Source organism: Geospiza fortis, unplaced genomic scaffold (assembly GCF_000277835.1).
Source record: "Geospiza fortis unplaced genomic scaffold, GeoFor_1.0 scaffold219, whole genome shotgun sequence".
NCBI lineage: Eukaryota > Metazoa > Chordata > Aves > Passeriformes > Thraupidae > Geospiza > Geospiza fortis.
This window is the reverse complement of record NW_005054376.1, coordinates 866,794-883,963: the sequence shown is the minus strand read 5'-3', so window position 1 is coordinate 883,963 and position 17,170 is coordinate 866,794. Positions and strand designations below refer to the sequence as shown.

Genomic DNA, 17,170 nt, shown 5'->3' with positions numbered 1-17,170 from the left:
TCTTTCCATTAAAATAATAAACTCTCTCAGCATGTCAATGCACAAAGCTTCCAGGGGCTACCAACACAGGGTGAAAATGAAGCTAATTTTACACTCAAGAAAAACAAAGCTCTGAGCAATAAAATTTCTAAACCTTCTGAAACCCCAAAGTTAAGACTCACCCTAAAGTCTTCTCATATCCATTTTTTGACAATATTTTAATTACTGGAGTTTCCATTGGATTTATGTTTGATTCTACTGGAATACAAGCTCAAGGACAAACCTGAAACTGGCCAAGTGCTGCCTGATCCACCACACTTCATCATGCCCTTTTCTGGAGCTACAGGCACGTGCACAACCCAGGAAAGATCTACTAAGAGCTCACATCCTTATATTTCACAGTGCACAACAACTTAAACCACATGATTTGTCTGCAAAGGAAGAGTGTCATGTCAATGGCAAAAGGTGAGGGGGGAAGAACAATCCACAGATTTTAACCTAAAATAGATATTTTTTCCTTACAATTTTAAATAGTGAAACCATTTCTTCTGCCCATTAAGATGACACCAACTTGAAATATAATTGTCCCTGCTTGAAGCACCTACAACAGAGTTTGCAGGACATGGGAAAAGCTTTTTTCACCTGCAAATACCAGTCCGTGACTATAGCAATCTAAACTGAAAAGGACTTTTAACAGATCCCCTAATGCATTTCCCCTTTCAATGGTGGACTCCATGGAATAATGGATGAAACTTGCCATTTTATAGAATAATTCTACAATTACAGAGATTTTTTGAAAGAAGAAATCATCTTCCTACAATTTTTGCCTTAAGTGATGTACACATTCTTTTAGGTTTTTTTGGTCTCTACCTGGTGAATTCATGTAAAAATTACGTAACAATTCAACAGTTCAAAGTTTTATGCAAAACCTTCTTTGGCCAATTCCTTAAGTAAATTTTAGTACAATAACAACAGGGACCTGGAGGGAAAGAAAGGAAGGGGAACTGCCTTCATTTGACAAAACTGTCATAGACAGCTTCTCCCCCTCTAGCATCTTCTCATTTATTTGTGTGAATGAACTGCACAGAGCAGCCACACTGATTTTAGCAGTACTGAAGAGGTCTAGCCCCCAAAAGACATACTGACAGATGATGAAGCAGCATTAGTGTTACAGAATAATAACAATTTCCATTAAAGGCTGACAAACTACTTGTCCAATAAAACTGTTCATTTCCTTTTCATGCACTTGTTGAAAAGCACCAGAGCAGAGTTTAGAACAGACTTTTACCATCTGAATAGCATCTGCTAATTTCATCAGCTCAGTTCTTCCTGCATGTCAGGTTTTGCGGCACCAGTATTATCAGTATTGAACACGTCTGTAGAAAATGTATCTGTTTAAAAGCATTTTCAGTTAACGGCTTAATGAAAGTAGTCAGCAAAGCCAAAGGCCGCCTGTTTGTAGAGGAAACTAAATCGAGTCCTACATAAAGCTGTAAGCCATGTGTCCAGAAATTTCTAGGAATCACTTTCCAAATTAAGTCCTCATTCCCTTCACCATGTCCATCACTCAAATGCATGAAGGCATGAATGCACATATAGGAACACACCAGCTGGCACAGTCATTCAGAAGTAATTTCAAAAGGATAACCATATTAGTGGTTTGCAAAACAACAATTTATGTTTGTTCCGTCAAAAAAAAAATCTTTAACAAAAAACTACAGCTCAAAAAATTCACAGACTTCACAGGTTTAGATAAAGGATGTGCCTTCAGACAGGAGTGGAAAGCTTAGTAACAGCAAAATCATCTTGCCTTCTCTAGCAACTAGCTCTGCACTGGCTGTTCCATTTCATTGTAAATAAAAGTATTAAATATCAAAGGTGCAAAACTTTTTTTTCTCCTTTTAACATTGAAGTTGAAATGTTCAGAGTACACATTAATCTATTTTCAAACCACAGCAAGCTACTTCAAAACAGATGAGAAATACTGCCAAGGTAACAAAAACATTCTACCTGCACATGCATAACATAAACATGCAATATACCTGCTTTAGCAAACAATATTGGATATTGCTATTAAATTGATTGAAAGGTTACAGGGCTTCCATAACAAATCCCAAATATCATAGATTTTACCTCTTCAAATAGTTTTAATTGCACATTATATCCATGAAAATAAAGAAATCAGATCTTTTGGTTAGAAACAGAAGTAAGTTTGCAGATAGCTCTTAGAAGTTATTTTACGTGAGTTGTCAGCACTTCCATCAACTATTACATATTATATTAACCTTTCAGACACTGCACATTCTGAGGTAGATTTACAGAGCCATACATTTACACTTTACTATTCTTAATTTACCCCTAAGCATCTTAGGCCTAATTCATCATAAGAATAACACAGTATATGCCACAGTTGAGACAGCCATGCCTCCACGCATTTGAGTGATGGAGTCCATACAATATCAGAAAGTACCTACCCATACAGAGTAACAACATACCACATCAAATAGCTTCAAGCATCCACCCTCACGTCCTTTAGCCCAACCATTTATACCCCTCATGCTCATGCATTGCACCTGTGTGCCCTCTGTTCCCTTCGGTGATTGGTCAGTGCCCCTCAGCACTGCCTGTCTCGTTACCTTCAATGCTGGTCACCTGTCCTGCACAGCTGTAGCCCATTAGGGATGAGGCTCCATCACAGCCCCACTCCCAATTACCACAAACTGTGCACCTGCAGAGTAAGGCAGTAAAACAGCACGGGAAGCAATCATGTTGCAACAGCCATAGCAACCAATTGCTTCAGTCATTACTGATTCCTCCTGACAGCTGCATCATCTTGAGGTTTGACTGCACGCAGTGTGTCCCAGGAAACAGATCTACTGCACTGGTCTGAATTTCAGATGGTATGAAGTCAGAGGTAGCCTGTGATTTCTCCTAATGTAACTAGAAGAGATGATCCTGCAGCCTCCCCTCCAGGTATGTTGGGGGATGAGCACCTCAGACATGAAAGCAGAGACCTGCTGGCCCAGGCATCAAAGACCCAAACAATGAAAAGGTGTCTCTTTACTTGCAAACAGCAGACAAGGTGGAACTTAAAAAAGTCTCTGAATCTGCCTGAGGCAGGCTAAGAATCTGTTCCTCCCTTCACTTACAGCAAATTATTATCATTGGAATGGAGGAACCCCCAAATCAAATTCTATGTTGAAACCTGAACTCTATTCTAAGTTCTGCACATCCATGCACAGTCCTTATCTCATACAACCCACAAAAAATATAGTCCTTACAAAGTTTCTTCGTATTTTTTTCTTTTGTCAAAATAAGTAAGATCTAAAAAAAAAAAAAAAAAATTATATACTCAATATTTAAATCCATCAACAAAGCAGAGTTGTATAAAGAACAAAGCTGGGGAACACTAATTTCCTGCATAGTAAAATAAGCACCTGCTTATATCTGGAAATACCTGATTATTACAATAAACCATAGATCAAAATTACTCTAAAAAACATGAAAGATAATATAAACACCTTTTTGCCACTTCATACTTCATATTTTATGCCTAATTTTTCCAGAAGAAAAATGATAATTATCTTGTAAGACTGAAACCACCTGTGCCTTTCCTGCTCAAGATGATATTCATTAATTATAAAAACTAGAAGAACACAATATCCAGAAACATTCTGATTCATTCAATAAAGATACAGTCTTTGTTTCACCTATTCGCTAGTTTTCCATGTGAGATATGGTTTTGGGGGAAAGTGTATACTGCTTGGTTTCTGTATTTTTAATTGAATTCAAATTTCCATCAAAATGTCCCAAATTAAAATTAGTTATTAGCTGGTAAGCAGGAAATGCATCAATCTTTACCTTATAAAATTAGAATGCATAAATATTAAGAAACCAGCTATATTTGTGTTAGACTGTATAATTGCTTAAAAGTGAAAAAAAAAGCTTACTTTCAAGGAAAACAACATATAATGCGCAAAAGCTTCTCTATTCCTTTAAAGAATTCATTTTTAATTATTATTTAAATCAATTCAGCTTGACTGATGTCCTGGTTTGCTCACACCAATCTTCAAGCTCCCCCTCCCATGACCAGAAGAAAAGTTGCTAAGTTTCATACTGATGGGGAGTAGGGAGCCGCTAGCTCACATAAATAAATATTTCTGGCATGCATCAAAGGAAGGCCTTTGCAAGGGTCCTCCCTAACAATCTTCAAGTGATTCTCTCAGGAAAACTGATTACTCTCTAAAGATGGTAGTCTGGAATAGAGTTCCCAGTCTCAATTAACCTGGGCTGGTTTCAGCTAATGAAGTGAAAGTGAGGAAAAAAATTAACAAGATAGAGCACACTATTTTTAGCATATGGCCTTATTTATATTTAGAGCTGTTTCAAGCCCTAAAACAAAAATTTGATCAACATATAGTAAAGTTAAAATCAGCAAAAAAATATTATTTTATTTGCAGTGTCTAAATTAAGTATCTTTATAAAAATAACAAGCAAGTCCCATCATAAAATGGAAACTGCACTCTAAAGGTCTTCCCTTAATAAGTTTAGCTGAAAACAGCAACGGGAGAAAACATGTCAGTCCTATTTTCAAGAAGGTCAAGAAGGAGGATCTGGAGAACTACAAGCCAGTCAGGCTCACCCCAATCCCTGAGAAGGTGTCCAAGCAAGTAATTTTGGAAATAACTTGCAAAACATATGAAGGTGATTAGGCGCCTTCAGCCTGAATTTATGAAGGGGAAATCATGTCTGATACACCTGTTAGTCTTCTATAGAGTGTTTTGTCTTGGCAGATGAGAGAAGTGGACATATGTTGGTCCTGACTTTAGTAGGGCTTTTGAGAGTGTCTCCCAGGACATGTTCATAAAGAAAGCGACAAAAAATGGGCAGTGAGTGGTGGACAATGAGGTGGACTGGACACAGTCTGAACTGTCAGCCGTGGGAGATTGCTATGAGCTGCAAACAGTCCATCTAGAGGCTGGTCACCAGCTGTGTGCCCCAGGGGCCATACAGGGTCCAACACTATTTTAACATCTCCATTTGTGACCGAGCAGAAATCTACAGATGACACAAAATTGGGAAGCACTGTTGATAAACCAGATGAATGTGGCACCAGTGAGAGGCACCACTACAGACTGAGAAAATGGGCCAACAGCAACATCAGCAAGTTCAACAAAGAGAAGAGCAAAATCCTGCTCATGGGGAAGACTAACCTGAAGCACTGGTATATGCTGGGGTCTGGCTAGCAGAGCAGCAGTTTTGCAGGAAAAGAGCTGATGGTCCAGATGGATAACAAGCTGACTGTGAGCCAGTCACACAAAGAAAGGCCTAGAGCATCCTGAGCTGCATTAGGAAGACCACTGCCAGCAGGCCAAGGCAGCTGATCCTTCTCCTCTGCTCAGTACCAGTAAAGTCACACCTGGATTGCTGTGTCTAGCTTTGGGCTTCCCAGTGAAGCCCAGGGAAGGGCCACAGAGATGATAAAGGGATTGCAGCATCACAAAAACACTGGAATAATAATGCAATAATCGGGTTTCCATCTCTTTTTGCTGGCCACTATTTCCTCTAAAGCATGGTTAACATTAAGCCTGAGCAACAATACCATCTTTAACATACCCCACAAAAAGCAAAGCAACATATCCCCACCACAAAAAAAAAAGTTAGAGATAATGCCATATGCTTTGTGTCCAGCAGAATGTTTCAAAACACCTTGTTATTTTATGACTAGTCAACTTCTTTCAGTATTTTTAAAAATAATCAAGATTTCAGTTTTCAAAAAGAAAAGAAAAAAAAACCAAACAAACAGTAACATGCTGACTTCCATTCTTACACACGACAAGCCAAAAATACTCTTTAAATGGCAATCTATTTTTCATAGCAGGTATGTGGGGGTGATGGGTTGTTTAGTTTTTTCCAAACAGGGCAGCTGCAACTATTTGCAAATCAAAGGGATCCTAGCGCTCTCTGGTGTAAGGACTGCATTTTTTTCACTTTACCAGAGAGCTCAAGTAGTGGCTATTAGCTGTGCTAAGAAAAGGAAACTGCAGATCTCTGAAGCAGTGTCCTGCTGTTGAGAAACCCAAAGAAAAGCCAAGTCAAAACTTACATAATCCCTACCAGAAATGAGTTGCCTAGAAATATTCTGTATGCTCATAACTCCTTATGAAATAAAGGCTCCAGTATCCATGCAGTGTTTTAAGTAAAGGGTAACAGGCCATTTTCTTCATGACTGTCTTTGATTTTATCATCTAAATGTTTAAATCTACACTAGCTCAAACACCACCTACAATTATGCCAACACTTCATCAAAAATAACTTTATATATACTTTTTAAAAAAACAAACCCAAACCCACACCACATATCTATTCTAAGTCATGGAGTCAGGAGAAATTCAACATGCTGGAATCCCCCATCACCATCTAGAGGGTGTTATCAGACAGCACAGTGAGGTGCAAATAGGCGGAGACAGAGACAACACCATTTGAAAACAAAAGCCTTCACTTCCTCCTTTCAGAATTCATAGATTAATATAAAACAGTTTCTGGTTTACCTTCTTTCTAACCCACTCCATCTCTCTTATATATTTATTACATATGCTCAATAGCCTATTTAACTCTGCTTGGTTTTCATATTTTTTTCCCCTAGAGCATTATGCCAATATTAAAAAAAAAAGAGCATCAATGACACACTGTTCTTGTATGTCATTATTTCTTTCCAACTTTTTAATCTAATCGAGTATGCTTTATATTCTATTTTCTTCTCTCCCAGTACAAGAAACTCATACACAGGCATAGGAATGAGTGAGCACACTTTCCTACATAACCACATCCTTCTACTGTTTATAAACATCTTACCATCTCTGGCCACAGCCTTTCACCATTTATTTACAATAAATATTTTTCAATCCTCTAATTTTCCTCTAGTTTTTAGTTCCCCACATAAGTTGCTGTGTGACCTGACACCAACCCAGTAAAGCATTTATACTGTTCAAGATCTTTGCAATATTTTAAATGTCCCCTTAATGGCTTTAGCAGATTGGAGCAAAAGACTCAGTGTCCTGAAGAACCAAAGTTTTCCTTCTATTAATTGATGAGATTTTTTTTTATTTGTGGCTTCGCCTCTGAATCACTTCCAGGAGAAGCTTCCAGAACAAAACCACAGGGCTGTTCTTGCACACCATAGCACACAAATTTTTAATCTTTCTGGGTTTTTGCCTCAGATTAACCTGTTATACATATCACATGCACAGTACAGTGAACTAGAAAAAATACTATTTTGGTACACCTATTTTCCAGTGTCATAATATTTATTCATTCAAGTATCCTTCATGCAGGCCCTGGCTAAGTATTGTTCTTTCCTTTATTTTGGCTTCTATAAAATACTCACAGGTAACTAGTAATTTCATTCCCAAAGTAGTGAGAAAACAGAATTATTTTCCTGCTTAAATACTACCCATATCTAATGAACAGGTTCCATTTCTTCACCTCTCACAAAGCAGGAACAATAGCTGTAAGGCTTTAATACTTCAGGTTAATTGAAAATCTTACAAGCCTTCATCTCCACACCATAAAGTTTAATAGAAATTTCTCCCATCATAATGCACAGGTATAAGTGGCTATGCATGTGACCCCTAAACTCATACTGATTACTTCAAAGAGCCTGTAAAGTTTTAGAAGGAACAAACAGTGATAACACACAATCATAAACTGGAATAATTGTAGAGATTAAAAAGGACAGGAGAGAGAGAAACTCAGCAGAATTTTGTTCTTGATTTGTTTTTTCACACTTGGGGAAGGAAGGTTACTTGTTAGGGATATTTGGAGGAGAAAAAAAATCACATTTTCTTCATCAGAGGTATTTTTTCTGGTCACACCTAAAACCCCAAAAATGGTTAGAAAACAGACATGTTTTCTAAGTTTGTCTCCTCCTGTTATTTGAGACTATTTTAGTGAGGCATATATAGGAAAACTGCCCAGCTCTAAAGGCCCTCCTCCCAGTTCTGAAAACAAAGTCAAAAAATAAAGCAGAGCTGTCCATCCATGCCTGTTTTTTAATTATCACATTTATATAGAGCATCTCATATCACTGGGCATTGTACTTAACACCTCCAACTTCTGGAACGGGAGATGAGAGCAGAAACCAAGCTTTCATTATATAAACACACTTTCCTTATGGAGTAAGCTTAGAAATGTAAATTTGCAATTTTCCAAGCACAGAACAACAATGGTGGCTGGCAAATACAGCCACCAACAAAAACACTTCGTTTATAAACAAAAGAAAAAGAAATCATGTTTTGAAACTGTCAGTGTATCATTTTATTGGCTTCAGCACACATGAATAAAAGAGCAAGCTCCAACAAGAGGAAACACAATTAAATTCTGTTTGTTTCTTGCAAATGAAGCATATATGGTTTGTAATCTTGGTTTGAGCAGATGAGAACACTCTGATCCTTTTCAACATCTGTGAGGAAAGAAGGCAAGAAAAACCCAAAGCACACCTACAGTGGAAAGGGACACATCTGGAAAAGAAAATCACTTATTTGGGCAAAGTTGGGGAAGAAGACAGGGCTGAAATTGAATTTTTCTCCTCTCTATCAACAGGCCTTGATTTTGGATAGATACTGTCCAGAAACCAGTAACACATTTGCTTCATCTTGTAATCATTCATGTCTGTACTATTTACATATGTATATACATGTGCATACACACACTCTTACAAATTATATATGTACATATATATATATATATATATATACATATATATATATGTATTTTATTACAAGCTGTTGCTCATTTATGCTTTTCTCTAGTTAACTAAGGAATAATACTCTCCAATCTCTCTTCTTCTGTAAAATTACCTGGAAGCACATGTGACATGATTTCCACTAAATGAAGTATTTACACACAGACTGAACAAATCTCTGCAAGTTACGCCCTACCCTAGACAGAAGTTACTGGAAAGAATAGATTAAATCCTTCTGATCATCCCACTCATTCTGTCAATCTAGATAATATAAAGCTCCCTCCTACTTTCACATCAGTAACAGTTGAACTTTGTTATTTCATATTAAAAACAACAAGGAGGAGAAAAACATGTATTTTAAGGACCTGTAGAGCTGAAGGTTTATGTGCATTTTCCCTCTACTTACCTCATCTCTAAGTGACCTTTTTTAAGGTGAATTCCCAAGCAGGGTGAAGTTCTAAAATATTTAGTAGTTGTTTATTTATATATTTGTTTACTTATTTAATGTTTTCATCTTTCCTTTTCAAAAAGACATGAGTCTTATGACAAGATTTCCCATGCTAGCATGCCATCCCCTCTCCACCACAGGTTCTTCATTACATGAGGGTATCTGAGTTCTTTGTGAGACAGAGCACTGACCTATGGGTCAGGAGCTTCATGTAGCTGCACTGGTCTAACTGACAGTAGGATGCTTTCAAAAGCACAAAGAAGAACATCTGCAGTAAAGGAGAACACTTTATACATAAATAAAGATATGCAACATCACTGGGGGAAATCTAGAACTGACAATCTCTCTCTTTCAAATTTTCCTCAATTTGATGGGCTCCTTTGCCTCAAACAAGGACAGGAGCAAGTTTTGTCACAAAATCTATTAAAAGAGTGCACTCACAAAGCATTTGGGTCAATACCTCCACTTTGATTATATTGTTTTATTACTCTCTTTAAACATTTTATTGCTACATTATTAAATATAAATGGATGTAGGAGTGCCTCAGTGTAATTAGCTACATATGTCATCCTGATTCAGGGAAATAATTCATTATATACACCTTACTTTAGATAATGGTTCATTTGTATTGTGATTTAAAGTGGAAGGGATATACTTGTTACCAATGATTACTTTGGACTTTACACTTTTGATCTCCTTCCAAAAGATGGCCTTTTTATACCCACTAGGCAGGTTTCTCTAAAATTGAAACAGAGAATGAATTGTGAGAAATGAAGTGAGAAGAAAGACATGTGGTCCTCAGTTGTCACATTCATTAAGGTGTTTTTTGCATTAAAACCAAATTGTTCATTGCCCAAGACATCCTGTGACTCAGTTCAGAGGCTAGTGGAGAGCCACAGAAAGTGGCTCCAAACCTTTCCATATCATACTTCAAAATTGTGGTGGGTGACCTACGCTGAAATAAAAACAATACAGACGCCGGTGATGAAGACATATATAACTTCTCCCTCAAGCAAATCTGGCCGACACAAGTGGAATACTCTGTTCACCGGTTCAGATCATCAGTGCTAAAATCCACATACTGGGATAATTCCCTTCTGTATGGAAATTCTTCCTGAAAACATAATTTCTTTTGGACTGACATTTAAAGTGCGGAGAGGAATCATTGAGGTCAAATTAAATTCAACTATCTTGACATGGTTCTCCATCCCAAACAACAAACTACTGCTATCATCACTTCAGTCTTTTACTGTAGTTTAAAGCTCAATATTACAGAAATGCAAAGTAATTACCCAGAATAATCATGTAGAGAAAAAGTTCAGTTACCAACAGTTCAAAGCCATGGAAAAAATATACAATTCCCCAGAGGCAAACTGGGATGCAGAAAAGTTGCAAAAAACAAGTAATACTCTGTAAAAATATAACGTTATGTAAATATTATATATTCCACTCTTGATTATCCAGTAGCCTTATCCCTGTGGATTGCATCTGTTCTCAGGGACCTCAAATCCATGCTGATCGAACAGATTACTATAATCTATTCCTAGAATAAATCACAGAATAGATATTACACTACCAGAAATAGATATTATATAATAGATATTATAGTACTCAGAAAAAATAAACTATAAAACTTCTCACCACCACCACCAACAAAGAACCTAATATGTAGAACATAGCTCTTTAGTTCCTCAAATCTAACATCTGTCATTTATCTCTGTTCTTTCTATATGAGTGACAATGGCTATTTTTTAACAAAGGGGAGCAAGTATGGATATAAGGATAAGTAATGAAAAAAGCATGCAGTAACCATAATGAGGATAATGGGGTGTTCAAGGATTTCCTTAAATGGCTGGTGGCAAGAGAAACTCTCAACAGCTACACAGAACAAACTACATTGCAACTAATAGGAGGAGGACAAAGAGTAGGTGGAAGTCAAGAAAACAATTGGGTAGTATTCAATATTCAATATAAAATTCAATATTCAATATAAAATTCAGCTGAGAGCAAGTGCTGCAAAAGGATGTGCTTGCAGCACAATACCTGGAGGGGAAAAGAAGAAGGCACCCCAGATGTCTGCAAGAAAAATAATTTCTAGTTTTCTAGTAAAAATATTCAAGAAAGTCAAACTGGAACTGAAACTCAAATCTATATACTATATAATATATAGTATATATACTACTATATCAGTGCAATTTAACTTTAAGAGCAACATAATACAATAATCTTAATAACTAGCAAGTAACAAGTAAGTAATTCTGAGTTAAAGATGATCAGATGTCTCAGGTTTTCCTATATCTGTGGCCACACACTATATGTGCTTAAACATTTAAGGTTTAGGTGTTCATTAAGGCACAGATGTTCATCTGTGTTCACCTTTCTTCCAGTATTGCCTGGATCAGTTTTAATATCCTATCAGACAATAAAATTCGTGACCACAACTAGAAACCTGGTAACACAGTCCAATAGCATAGTACTGGCTCTCCAAAGGGATGGGAAAGCTGAGCTCTCTTGGAAGTAAGGACGAGGTTGCAAGGAGGATGGAAAGAAGAGTAGGACAGCACAGGGAAGCAGAGCTCTGAAACTGTGACTTGGCCCTTCAGCCACAGATGTTTCATGTGGAGTCAAGCACAGGCTTTTGTTCATCCATTTTCAAATCCAGTCAGGTGATACATTTCAAATGCATGCTGATGCTGGGCGTGGGTTAGTCCACACAGTTAGGTCCAAACACAGTCTAGACAACCTCCCATACTCACAATAAAAGGTTTGCTGTTGGTGAGGATGGAACAGGGAAGCCTTATAAATATGATTGCCTGGCGAAAGATTTCGAGAATATAGAAAATATAGACGAGATTGAAATGAAGGCAACCTTTGAGATCTCCTAGCTAATGAACAACGGGAAAACAATGGTGGGGCCTAGTAGGTAATCCCCTTTTTGATAATACAATACCCTCTCCAAGCAAGCAGGTCCAAGGGTCAGAAGCAGACCCTGCCTGCTTGGCAGGAGGGGTCTAAAGAGTAGTTTTTAGGGTTTAAAGTGTAACACAGTATGGTAATGTAGTGGTTCTTATAGGCTGTATGTAAATGCTATACGATTTGTATCTTGTACTAGATTGGTTACTGAGAATCAGAACATTCAACACAGAAGATGATTTAATGTATTGTAACGGGAACTTCACTCTCTTGCTCCCTCTTTTCGCCTCTTTTCGCTCTCTCTCTCTCTTCTTCTCTTGGCCCTGCTCTGAGCTGCGGCTGGCAGCTCCCAGCAAGGCTCTGCACCCACACCCTCGTAATAAACTGCATGTCCACGATCTAGCCTCAGAGATCTCTCGTCTCCGTCCATCCCGACCGCGCAGGGGACCCCCTGCCGCCCCTACAGTTTGCTATTTTAGAAGCACGTTGCCTATCTTGCGTCTTCAGAAAGGAAATAAATTCTTGATTAAACTTTTTTAAATGCAGTTTTGTGTAGATAAAGTTTGTCTTTTAATAACTTTGAATCATAGAGTCCGCTGAGTTGGAAGGGATACATCAGGACCATTGAGTCCAACTTCTGTATGCCAGATTTATGTTCTTGGGTTCTCTCATGATAACAAATGCAACAGAGGACAGATTCTCAATAGTTCTCCATTCTTTTAATATTTCTGCATTAAAAAAAAGTAATAGAACCCCTATATTAATCATCAAAGTGGTAAAACAGTTCAGTAATAACTCAGTGTTGTATGGATTACTTCATAAGGACAGGCTGGGGAAAATAAAACTTGCAAGCTGGCTACAGAGAAGATGACAAAAAGAAGATATTCTTGAGTCCAATGCTCAGCAAGCAAACAAAGACTTTGCATCAGCCCCTATTGGAAACCCCTTGGTGACTTTAGAATAGAGAACAATCAGAAAAACAGAAACAAAAAAATCCAGCAGATGGCTCTAAATGAGGAGAACAGAGACAGGTGACTAACTAGCCTGAGAGAAATAAAAATAAAATGGGAGCAGTGCCACAGTGTTATCATTTTTGTAGTGCCACCTGGAGAGGTAGCAGGCTTATCAATGAATGCCAAAAATGAACAGTACCCATCTGCTCACCCTAATAAATAACCCTTACTAGAAAAAAATACAAAGGAATATAATTCCCTTGGCACATTTTCAGCAGAACTGTTTGTTTAAAATATTTATTTGGGTCTTACACGGCTTAACAACTATTTGCTGAGAACACAATAATGCTTTAAGATGACCCTTGGAAGCATGGAGCAAGTCAGTAGCCGTAAGAATTCATGACGACAGAAAGCTCCAATAACTTCCTTTTAAACAAGCAAAAGCTCTGCAATTACCACTGCTTTCAAAATGTCTTTAGAAAGATATTTCTGACCAACTGAATGGACTGATAGCAAAACCCTGAATGTGAGGCACTTCAAAGTCTGAAAAGTTAGCCTTCCTCTGGAGGTAACAGCAGCAGAAGGTATCTCCATTCAAAAAGAACTTCAAGAACCACAGTACAAGATCAGTTTACCTCCTCTATGTCCATCACAAATGGCAAAGAGTAACCATTCTGCTGATGCTAAGTGTGGATTGAGAAAGGAGGTCAGACATGGCTGGAGGTAAAATGAGAAATGCTCAGGTCTCTTGACGTACTGTTACAAAAAGAAATGGCATGGAAGAGAAGACTAAAGCAGGCAGATGGGTCTGCCTTCATGAGTTTGAAAGCAAAATGCCTCTTTAGTACTAACCTTCATCAACTCCAATCACTGCTTATGTAATGAAGGCGTAGGAGTACGGAACAGAAATTTGAACTTGCTAAAACTGAGACACTTCCAAGCTGGACTTTTGATTCAATGGTGTATTTATTTTTCATACATGGCATACACAACTGGAAAATACCCTGGTCTGTTTAGTATCTTCAATTCTACCACCTCCATAAAAGCAATATAAGTCTGGAATCACACAAAATTATCCAGAACAGGACAGACCACTGTACACAGCCTGTATACAGCTACTAACATTTTGCAAATGTTTCACATAAATGTTTTTGCACTAAATTTTGGCTTTCATCTGACAAAAATATGACAGAATGAAAGTTAAAATATGCATATACAAACATGTATGAATGGAAAGAGGAACACAACAGAAAGCAGTTCTGAGGAGACAGAAATCACAAGATGTGAGCAGACACATATCCACATAAGCCAGAGTTCTGTAAATGTCTGTACACATGTGGTCATAGTTCATAGTTCCTACAACAGATTTTAAAAAACTCCCAAACAGCATTTCACCAAAACAAAGCCAGCAGGCACTGCACTGGTTCCTATAGACTCAAGCACCTTTACCAAGTACCAGCTGGCTCTTCCAGCTGAATCACAAAAGGCAACACCACAGTATAACCATGCACACTATTTCTGCTGCTTTGTACTCCCTGTCTTAGCATGAACACACAGTTAAGTAATAAAAACTCACCAACACAATTTTGTTCACCTGTGAACTGGCCCATGCTTTTTGAAATAAGAGCAGGAATTCTCTGATACAAAACCAAACAGAAGGCTCAGTTTAAATCCAAACAAACAAAGCCTTCCACCAAAGATAACAAACTTTCAAGGATTTTAACTGTAGCATTTTCCACGTGACATTCCCTTTCTACTCCAACTAAAACAGCTGCTTTGGGTTTTTTAAATAAGCGTTTTTATGAAACACTTGCAGCAAAGCCTGAATCACTGAAAATTTGAATGCAAAACAGACATCCTTATGTTTTAATTTCTGTTATAAAAATTAGCCAGGATAAAATTTAAAGCTTTTATAATGTTAATCATTCAATGTTAGCAGCAAAAGATTCCTTCTATTCCCTCCTTCTGTTGACTGCATCTTATATTTAAAACATGTGTGTTCCAACACAAACAAGGTTCATTGCCATGGCAGAGACATTTGGCCCATGCTACAGGAATGAACAGAGGCAGCTGGTGCCACAGCCTTCTCCTCACATGTCTGAGAATGGTACAAAATAAATTCTTTAAAGATACAACGTATGTTCTCATTTTATCAAGCATTGAACTGTTCTCATTGTGATAAGAAAAAAGCATACCTCTAAGTGGCATCACTCCACTGACACCATTTCATATCCTTTTTATAATGGTCTTCTGAGGACCTCCCAGAGGAGAGCATCCTGCCTCTAGCAGGCACAACACTGAAATATATATTTTTTTTAAATTGTAATCACCTAACCAGACATATTCCTAAACTCTAATCTTTAAAAACCTTTAACTTTGCTAAAAGCCTGCATTTAAAAAAACAAAGAACCTCAAACAAACAAACAAACAAAACAACACAAAACAACAAAACTCCACTAAGTTTAATAATTTTCTTTAAAAATCAGCTACTTAGTAAGGATTACTCTACCCAGACATGAAAATATTTCAGGATTGTAAAATTTAGGCTCAAAAATCTCCCTAGGAACAAACATTTCTATTTGTCTCAATGGAAGCAGGTTCAGCTTTTGATCTTTTATGATGATTCCTCTTCAACATGGAATTTTATCACACATGGGACCTTAAATGGTTCCAGCTTTGTTTAACTGATCTTTCTTTCCAGAACACATCCAGAATTATTTGGTATCTGCTCACTACATCGTAACAGCAGAGTTTTTCTTCCCTTGCCTCTCCACCCAGGTTACCAGAATGAGTAATGGTCACTGAAAATAAAACTTGCTAACTTGCCCACCCATAAAAATGACACTTCTGGAAACTGCAATTTATAGAAGTACAAGCAGCAGATGGATGCATTCCAATTTAAATATCTGAATCAGAGCCTAAAGGGCCAGTAGTTATAAAATGGTCTTAATTTCATATAAACAGAGCAATCAATGGGTGATCAACAACACAGTAAGTATAAAATCTCAGTTGTGTCATGTACCATCAAATCTTTTTAATAAATTCATCTTGGCTTCTTTCTACTGACAAATACAGGTAGTTGGGAAAAAATGGATGTAAAAGTATGATACATACCTGCTTAAAAAAATTCCTTCCTAAGGATGTGGACCAATGAAGTGGAATTATTCAAGCCACACTGGAAGAACAAATTAAATGTATGAAATCTTTGCTGATGCTGGCACCAGGTTACTTCAGTTCCCACTCTAAGTCAGGAATATCAGAGTTTTTCCAGGACATTAGTCCTAATGCTGGCAAAATCCAACCAGCCCGCTGTCACACAGGTGAAATAGACTGACTGTACTCTCCCATATTATACCAGAAATCAACTTATGTCAACTGAATCAAGGGTCTTTGGTTTTGCTTTTCAGCTGTGTATCTACTCTAAGGGTGTAAATCTAATTATTTGGTCTTATTGTAGTAGGCTAGGAGGAGTTATGCTTAAATAATCCTGCTGGTTTTCCTGGCAGGCTTGGAAAATCAAGAAACTTCTGTGAGCAAAGCAAACAAATGCACAAACCAAACCAGATGCTCTTGGTGCACAGTAGATGAGAGTTTTCAGCAACCTAGACATCCTTAACTATTTTCAACAAATAAATCATCTGGGTAAAGCTGTTTATTTCAGTAAAGGTTGTGCATTTCTCTGTTGCGGTAATCTCATCTTGGAGCACTCGGAGTTTCATTGACAAAATAAATAGAGCATTTTTTTTCTTGCAACTACTAAAAAGAAAGTGAAGTCATAAAGACAACTCAAAAACATCTTTTTCTGTAGCAATAAAAGGAGGTTTTCAGGTTTTTCATGCCACTTGTAAGATATTCTGTTACTGCTAAGCAATGGCAGAGAGCTCTCTTGTTTCAAGAAACAGCAGACCCTTGGTCAGCCAAGACCCTTTAGCCATGAATATTCAAGAATCAGCTTTTTAAAAGTACTTATGTTTATTTATTATCTTATATAAGAAGGGATTATGATGACTGTAAGACACAAGGCTACTTGAGTTACACAGAAGTCATCAGTGCCTAGTGCACATTCATCCCCCAGGCTGTGGTATATTTGTATCTAGGAATTTATTTTGGGATCACCAGAGAACTCTCAAGAAT

General features: G+C 37.5%; 1 protein-coding gene across 3 annotated transcripts in view; it reads right to left on the bottom strand.

Moving 5' to 3' along the window:
• The window catches only part of FARS2 (phenylalanyl-tRNA synthetase 2, mitochondrial), a 230,300-nt gene that overhangs the window by 195,659 nt on the left and 17,471 nt on the right, over positions 1-17,170 (bottom strand). Inside the window, exon 3 of one of the 3 annotated variants that reach the window (XM_031060234.1) lies at positions 16,151-16,211. The exons of the other annotated variants lie outside the window; for them this stretch is intronic. The gene's annotated coding sequence lies outside the window, so the exon portion shown is untranslated. The remainder of the gene's footprint in view (positions 1-16,150; positions 16,212-17,170) is intronic. 3 annotated transcript variants of the gene reach the window in all.